Here is a 9,269-nt window from a genome sequence, read left to right on the forward strand (position 1 = left end):
ACTGTATCTTAATTTGGTCTTCTCTATTATAATGACATTTTGCATCAAATTCATATTTCAAACCACATAAATAGATTAAGGACAGGATCAAAGTGTTCAATAATTATCATTCCTGCCACTTGTGATATTACTGCTTTTTTGATAAATATAACTTAATGATCATCCTCATCTATTATTTTGAAATATCAAAACAGTTTTGTTCAATATTTTGCAGCAATGACATGGGCATTTTTTACGATTTTTATTAGTAACTTTTATGAATTAGAAATTATTTGGGACTTGGGAAGTTTATTGTCTACTATTTTTTTCCAATTCATTAGTTTTTCTCGCAATCTTTTTATTGGTTCAGTCAAACCTCTATGAGTCGATGTTCTATGACTCGATATCAACTCATGGAAGCAAATTATGTCATATTAAGAAATATTTTCTGGATTACTGTTACTCTTTAAATAGCTTTCCAAGGATTCTCTATTCCACATCTCGATATTTCCATGAGCCGATGGTCCCTTTAATATCGTATCATGGAGCTTTGGCTGTAACTGCTTTTAGATAGTTAAGAATATGAAGATTCTGTGATGATACAACTATTTTTCTGATTATTTCTACGGTGGTTTCAAGTACACCCTTTGTGAACAACATGTTTCATAAAATATTCATTTAGAAAAGGGCTATTCCGGTCTAAATATTTTAGATCACCTTTACGGAGATCTCCTGTCGTCGTTATAGTACAAGGCTATGAAGCTGACAATGATATGTGGCTAGCTTTGAAAAATGACCCGGTCTGAAGTCAAACAATAACTTTGGATTTGGATGGATTCTTTCTACATGTTGAGTTTCGAATATTTGAAGCTGTCAATCGATACACACTTAAAAGCCAGATTTTATTTCGGTAAAAGAATTTAACGAACATGTTCTGTAAAATCGCTTTTAACCGGAATGTCGTCAAAAAAAATTGTTTCGCCGAATTATTGTACATTTAATTACCGAGAATCAGCTAAATAAACGTTTTACTGAGATTCGGATATATGTTTTGCGATCTTCATCGGTATACTACCCACTTTACCGAATTTCGGAGAAGTATACTTGTCAAACGTCAAAACGTGACAAAAGAACGTGTTAGAAAAAATGAGGAGAACATTCACTTGTTTGCTTCTAGACAACGGCCGCAGACAAAAAAATCTTCTTGTAAGTTATAAAGTTACATTATAGCAGGCATTTTACTTTATCCCGTGCTTGAACTTTTATTTTATAGAGCATACCATCATGGAAAAGAATGGAGAGAACCTGGGTGCTGCGGATAAAGCCGCTTTTCTGCTCTCAAGCGAGTAGAGGGATATTTTGAAATCAATCCCATAAGCAAAATTATTTTGCAGTTACTTGGCTGTCAAACATTTCCCGCTCTTCGAATTTCTCTTTTCATGCTGCATGAAGGCGCACAAATGCGCGAGACTCTACATGACTTTACGATGGTTTACATACATTCCAGCTCCAATCAGCTGTTGTATCTCGTGAAATTTCGTAACGAGTGCTTTTTAATTGCATTCCTACTAATTTTCAATTCGAAATATAATGTGAAAATATTTGTTACAAAGAATACAAAACTCAATCTTAGTTTATTTTTATTTTTTTCCCAAATAATAACAATACTTCTCAATGTAGGATCTGAAACGAACATAACCACAATCTTCAATGTTTGGCTCCGGCACAATAGAAAAGTTTGGCTTCACTTTGACAACCAAATCGATTCTATTCGCACCACCCAGGAGAGAACGAGTTTTGTAACTCAATGAGTAATGTCAGCTTGCAATGGGTTTGACGGATTCTTGGATGTGGAAGAATATTCCAGCTCGTCATATACTAAGTGCAGCCAGAGTAGTGTTATCATATCTTAGGTGGTCGAAATAAGTACAATGATACTCTCGTAATGCCAAGAAGAAGAAGAAGATACTCTCGATAATGTCAAGCGTTATTCAATTTTGTAAAAAAAAATTTTTTTTTTTTTAAATTCATTTCACATTTTCCATTTACAAAATATATTTGATGCTACCTCACGCTTTTGTTGTTTTTATTATTTTCAACTGAAAAGTAAAACAAATTAAAATATGAATTTACATTATCTCGGTAATGCACTTCGCCGAGCACATCGGTAACGTATTACCGAACAGCACGGCAAATTTTGACCTGAGACGAGACCTGCAAAGAGGAAAAAATGTAACTTCAGCTGCTGCCAGCCAACTGCTGTCACGAACTGTCAGGTGCAACCAGCAGCTTTTTGAGTGAAAGTATTGGTATCCCAATTAAATTATTACACATCATTTTTGTTTTACCAAGGCTTTTTTTCTTTAACGAGTATTCCAAACCTTCCGTTTAGCTTGTTAATAATCAGTAATAAACCTGTGTTTTGTTCCCGGTATAAAAATCCTTATGAAAATGAATTAACTATTTCGTGAATTGGATACACTTTTATTGTGCTCAGAAGGGTCCACCTGGGGCTTAGGAAAAACAGTCAAGTAAACAGTTGAAACTCGATGGTCAACTGTGATGAAAAGAAGAACAAGTGTCAAAACAAGAGAAAAGAAGCAGCGTCTTTGCAGGTCTCGTCTCAGATTTTGACAGCTGGACGTTTACGCACATTTTACGACCAGTCTGTAATTTGAACTTTTGCCGAGATTTTTACCGACATCTCAGCTGTTGGATTCTCGGTTATTTATTTTGCCGGCCTCGGTGAAAAAAATTAAGTGTGTAAGTTCTATTTTCTGTGGATTCGAAAATCGTAAGATTCAAATGTTCTACAAATACATTATTATATGAATATGTCATAATTTCTTCTGGCCAATCAGTTTTACAAGTGTGGAATTTTTCTGAACAGCAACATAGATTTAAACTAGATTTAAAATGTAAAAATATCATTGCAGGGGAATCTACAAATTGGGTCCTAAAATGAAGAATCGATGCTTGATTTTCTTGCATGGAACGATGAAGTTAGTCATCCTGAACGCATCAGTTTTTCCTTTGACTTAGAAATCAAAAGGAAGATTGTTTGATTTGAAATTTAAAAATAGATGAAAAATGCTTCCTCGACATTTTTGGTCACGTTTGACGCACGGAATAATATGATTTAAACGCACTAGTAAAACACCGCAGGGCACTTTGACTCAACCTTTGACAGTTAATATATGGGCCTGACGTTTTGGGCTGATGGTTGATTCGTTCTGAAATGTTGCACAGCCCAAAATTCGCCTTAAAATGTCTTAAACACAAAAATATTATTTTTACTGATTTAGATATTTACCAAAATTTTTATGACATCGGTTCAAGTATTCTTGACCGATGCACTATCGTTTGCAACCATAACCGAGGTAGGGCTTTAGGACCCAATTTTGTTATTTTATAGTTTAAGATTCGAATTGGAAAAGAATATTTGATATTAATCTGAACCTAATCACTACCGATTTAAATCCTGATAGTGAAATTACTTATAAACAATAAACTATGGCTCCCAACTTCTCAATTGTAAGATACTTACTTTGAACGACGTTGCAAAATATTTTCAACATGAGGCTAAGTGCGCCATGTGAAATTACTATTTCATTTAATGGTTTTAAGCTTTTTCCGGCCTACCGATAACTACCGATTTTTTTACAGTCAAGCTACCGATTTATCAAAATATAATCTGGCCACCCTGGTTGTGCATCACTCTGTATGAGAGGGCCTCTTGCTTTGCCTTGATTAGGTTGATGATTTGCTAACAAACCGCTTTGCGTCTCATTGTGATTAAGTGCGTTGAAAGATTTTTCGAAGTCAATGGGAACCAAATTGGAAGACTCTTGGAAATCGTTGACCGGCTCCAGAATGATAAGGAACGTGACAATATGGTCACATACAACCCGACCTGCTGCCGTCGGAGAGTCGCATCGATCTTCTCCTGGATTCGTTCTGGGATCACTTTGCATGGAACCTTGAAGACAAGCATTATACAGCAGCAAGATTCCTCGCCACTTGCCGCATACAGTGGGTCGCAGTTTTGGGCGCCTTCACTGAGATACCATGCATCCGGTCGTCCGGGAAACTTGTTATGTCCCAGTTATTGCGGAGTAGACGATACAACAGTTGAGCGAATGTTATGGAATCGGCGTCTCGTCCCTGAAATTTTGTTCGATTTCATGCAATGGATGGTTGTTTGGATCGCTAGCAGTGATGAAGCTTTGGTACTAACGCGTGGTATACGCCAGATCATAGCCAAAGCATGCCAATGTGGTGGCGGCCCTGCTGACGCTTAGAAAAGTTGAACCTTGAACGAATAACTTGAACCTCCTTTTCAGCAGGCCAATTGAGTCGGTCAATAGCTGACCAATCGCGTCTTTCACAGGAATAATTACATTAATCTTCGCCCGGTTGCTGTGGCTTTCTCATCTTCGTTGGCAAGAGATTCCACCCACTATCGCTTGTCCCGTCGACTTGAGCAGGGTTCTTATATCAGGGTTCACTCACTTCGACAGTAGATGGGAGAGACTAGCGCGGGGGTGAAAAATTCATTTTCAGTGCAAAACATAAACAAACTCGGTGGCTGCCCCATATAAAAATTCAAGATGGCTGAATTTGTATTCACCTTGGACTTGAGTGCTTTACTTGATTTTCCAGAGCCGAATGTCGTTGATAGGCTAAAATTCCGTCTCCTTTGATATTTGTTCGCGGTTTTGGCTTCTCTTCATTACTCAATCTTCCTTCAAGTCTCATCGGTGATGCAAAGTTTTCTCTCGGTGATGTGAAAAGTTTGGTAGCAATCCTCGATAAAATCTACTGTTTGTCGTGTCCATATTTTCTATTGAGAGGAATAAGTTCAATTGTGAATGATTTCATGTTTTTCCTGAAATGCATAATAGTTGGAATTGAAAAATTACCGAAGCCAGTGGCCAGAGGCCGTGATATATTTTTTTAATATGTCTCTATTTTATTAGATGGTATTGCTTATCACATTCCGGTTTAAATGTTTCTATCGTTTTCGTTGTTAGATGTTTGCGAGCGATTTAGTTTTATGCACTGATTATGAGAGAAGACGGAAGAAGTGTGGTATGAATCAGTCTATAACATGGATCAATCTATGAAAGCCCTTGTAGACACTGTGCATGTAAGGTACAGCCATTACTGCTGGCAGTTGTAAGGAGGATGGAGGATGGATTCTAAAATGCAAGGACGTCGAGCTGTGTTGGGTGATTCTCTGTTGGAGTCAAAGCTACATAAATTCTTTTGTAAATACCTCTGGAAATTTGACTGGAATTACTACGAAATCCCCTTCGTAAATTTCTTTTAGAATACATACAGAAATTGTTTCAGAAAAACCTTCCGGAATTCCTTTGGAAATTGATTTAAGAATTCCTGCGTAAACCAAATTAGGAATTCCTTCATTTTCTTTTTCTAGGAATCGCTTCAGCAGCAGAACTTCTCATAGAAGTTCTTCCAACAATTTCTCAAGAAATCCCTTCCGAAACTCTAGGAAGAAATTCTTGGAATTGATTCGAAATTCCTCTTAGGAATTTGTTCAGGACTTCATCCAGGAGTTCCTTAAGAAATTGTTCCGAGAATCTCTTCAGAAATTCTTTTATGAATCATTCAGCAACTACTTCAAGAGTTTGATCAGATATTTCATCTGGAAATTCCGTGTATATTTCCATTAGAAACTTTTCCGAAGATTCCTTTAGTATTTCTTATTTCATTCTTTAATAAATTTCCGTAAAAAATCTTTCAACAAAATTTTCAAAATGATTTTTGCATGAATCTCGAAAGGAATTATGCATGGTTTTGCTAAAAGGAAAAGGAAGTTCCGAAGGAATTTGCGGATGAATTTTAATGACCTTTCCAGACAATTTATCGAAGGAATTCATGAGGGAATGTCAAAAAGAATTCCTGACGTTATTTTCTAAATTATCCTTGGAGGGAATTCCCGTAGCGGAAAGAATTTCTGGACGATTTTCAGAAGAAATTTCAGAGAAATTCCAGAATGAATTCTCGAAGAAATTTCCAAAGAAAAATATTGAAGATTTTCGAAAAGGTTTTGTAAAGAATGCCTAAAGATTTTAATTAAAAGCTTTTCCATGCCTGCCAATTCACGAATATGTATCTTGTACAATGGGATACACTTATGCCCTGGGAGACGAGAATTCAATATTTCCCACCCGAAAACATCATAGACCAGACTGAGAATCGAGCTCATCATCTCCAGATTGCCAATGAAATTCCATTCAAGAATTTAATTTTCGCATTGTGGCATGTTGACTAATCTGATCGTACCTCCAGATATTAAAAAAACAAGTCTCTCAATGAGACAAATCTTCCAATAACGCGTGAAAATCAAACAAGGAAAATATAACAAAGTAGTAATAATACAGTACTTTGCTACACCCAACCAGAGTCTGCTAGATTTTAATACAATACTGCATTATTCATATGCAGTGACTGTATAAGAATTGGGCATATGCGAAAATTGCATATGTTCGAACTGCGGCACGTTGTATAAGGAAGAGATTTGTTTTGGAGACATTTTGCATGTATTAGTCACTCAAGACTACATGTGTGTTCGTGACAAAAAATAAATCTAATGTTTGTATGTGTTGGTGCTGATTTAGAAACTGTGTATGTATGTGTGATAACTCCTTTCGCGTGAACGTTACATGTAGTGGTGAGACAGACGGACAAAACAAAACAAACTGAGGTGACAGTTCGTGCATTAAAAAAACAAGACCCGCTGCAGTGCTTTATGTTGGTTTTACAAACCTAGGCGTTTGCATTAGTGATGAGGCAGTATGAATCATCAACTGCACTGTATACACAAAATGAACTAAAACAAACAAATGTAATTTCATCCGTATCTGTAAATTTTGGTCTTCAGATCAATCTTGCCTTACCTGTTGCTTTATTATCAATTGTGGTTGAATAAATTAATCGAACTTGTTGCTGAACTAGCCGTGCTTCACCACTGATCACCACTAATCATCTGCAGCACTTCCTTTTCGTCACAAAATTTCACTGTCCTACATAATTAAGCCCACGCTTTTATTGCCATTGGCATTCGCAGTCCATTTTGTTCACTATGCCATCCCCCGCTTGTTGCTGCATAAAAACGTCGCCTGTTTTGCTTTCCAGCGCTAAGCCAGCGTTATACGGTACGTGATGTTATCACCAGCATATTACAGCATCCGTAACCACAGTTTCCAAGAGCTCCGTCGCAATTTCGTCGCTAACTTTTATTCCGAATTTGGCCGCCACGAACGGAACGCCCAGCTGAGGTCAATTCCGCAGCAGGCCAAAAAATACACCTCATTTGTTTGCTATCCGCTTCGACAACGACGACCCGGCAGATGTCACTTTTATGTCACTTCACACTGATGCGAGAACTGGGGAAAATCGTCGTTCCGCTGAAACCGTGCACTCAAAGTTGACCGCGCTGCCAGTCACTACCAGACAAATAAGACGAACCGATTTTCTGAAATAAAGCAGCTATGTGACTCACTACCACAATAACAAAGTGTATATTGCACACGGCAGATTTTTCGTAAGACACGTAATTATATTATAAGAGTGTGGGTTCGAAACCGGCATGGAGAGATTCTTGCATGTTTCGCCTGTTCTTTATTTGTTGCTATTGTCGGCGTAGCACCAACTTAGAATTCGGAAGTCGGGACTTCCGAACCGAACTTTCTTCCGAAGTTTTATCTGTCAAACTAATTGATGCGTTGTTTAGCGCATCTTTAGGCGAATCCAGCGCACTATATCCGAAGTTGGGAAAGTTGCCTGTATCTGGAGAAAAATCCAACTTCGGTATAAAAAGCGGTATAAATTTATTCCGGATACACAATACATGAAGTGGAGAGTGCGGAAGATGAATGTGGTAGTTGAAATGATGTATGAAACTTATTATACAAGACCCTGCAGATTTTTTTTATGCATTTCTTGCATTATTCATATGCAGAAACTGTATAAAAACGAATTATGCAGAGCATGACAGAAATTTTTGGTTTGGGTGTACAATCTTACCAAACAACACATTTAAAAATTCAGCTTGTGTAAAAAATTTCTTGGCAAACTCCAACTAAATGTATGTCCAACATTATTTATTCATATTAATCAGTTTATATTTGGCCGAGTGAGTAAGTAGTCACACCTAGCATAAATTATAAAGCTCTGTTAGTGTTATCTTCTCAACGCATATCCAACCGCTGCAACAATCTGCACCTCATCAAACCTCCAGTAGGTGAAGTTCAAATTCAGCAAACAATAAGAAAAAAGGCAATCCTCGCTCATTACGTCGCAGACATGTGTCATAATACATCGCTCGGCGGTCAGCTTGTGAATCAAACAGCACTGTTTGGAAGACGCTTTTCAATCTGTTTGCTTACTCCGTGTCACTCTACCATTGACCGACCCCGCTGAACGAGTTAAGTATTCATCCATTTTGCAATTGAATGCTGCGTAGCTACGAAGTGTGATTCAACAACAGGTGAGGCGACAGTCAAAAAGTTCGCACACCTCCGGGTGCAGTTGACAGTCAGTCGGTGGCCTATTCTGGTATGCAGAAATTATAATTTCTCTTCAGGAACCTTCAAAAAGGCGGTTGACACCCACCATAACCCACATCGTCAAATATGAATCGCTCTCTTGTCCAAGCTCAAAACCGCACCGTCAACCCCACCCCACTGAGACTGCTCAAAACATCGACTATCATATCAATTAGCAATGCGAACGCCGCCACTGCCATCAGCGCCTATATCTCCATTAGTGACCAGACCAGTAAAATTGTAGGCGAGGAATTCCGTCAATGTGTGGAACGAAAATTGAGTGTATCCACACGATCGATCTCGAAGTATAGACTTCGGTGGCCTACACTGAGTTCCTTTCGCCGAAGAAGTAGACGATAAACCTATAATTCCACGATATTAATAAACCACATGGTGCTAATGTTCTCTTTCTCCTTGGATTTGCGCTCAGCTGTTGCTCAACACTGCTATCATTGGGCGTTGTAGTTTCTAATCGTGATCTAGGCGACATTAGCGTTCTGCACATGTTCTGCAACAACTGTTGCTGAATTATGACAAAATCGACATTAACTGTGTGTCATGATAGTGTGGTAGGCTTCAGTACATTAAATTCTGAACATGCAAGCCGTGATTGGAATAAGCAACAAGTTGAACGGTTTGATTTACTGCTTTGTATGTATATCCAACTGTAAAATCAGAAAAATGGAAGACACGAATCACACCGACCTTGCCATCGAG

Source organism: Armigeres subalbatus, chromosome 3, assembly GCF_024139115.2.
Source record: "Armigeres subalbatus isolate Guangzhou_Male chromosome 3, GZ_Asu_2, whole genome shotgun sequence".
Taxonomy (NCBI): domain Eukaryota; kingdom Metazoa; phylum Arthropoda; class Insecta; order Diptera; family Culicidae; genus Armigeres; species Armigeres subalbatus.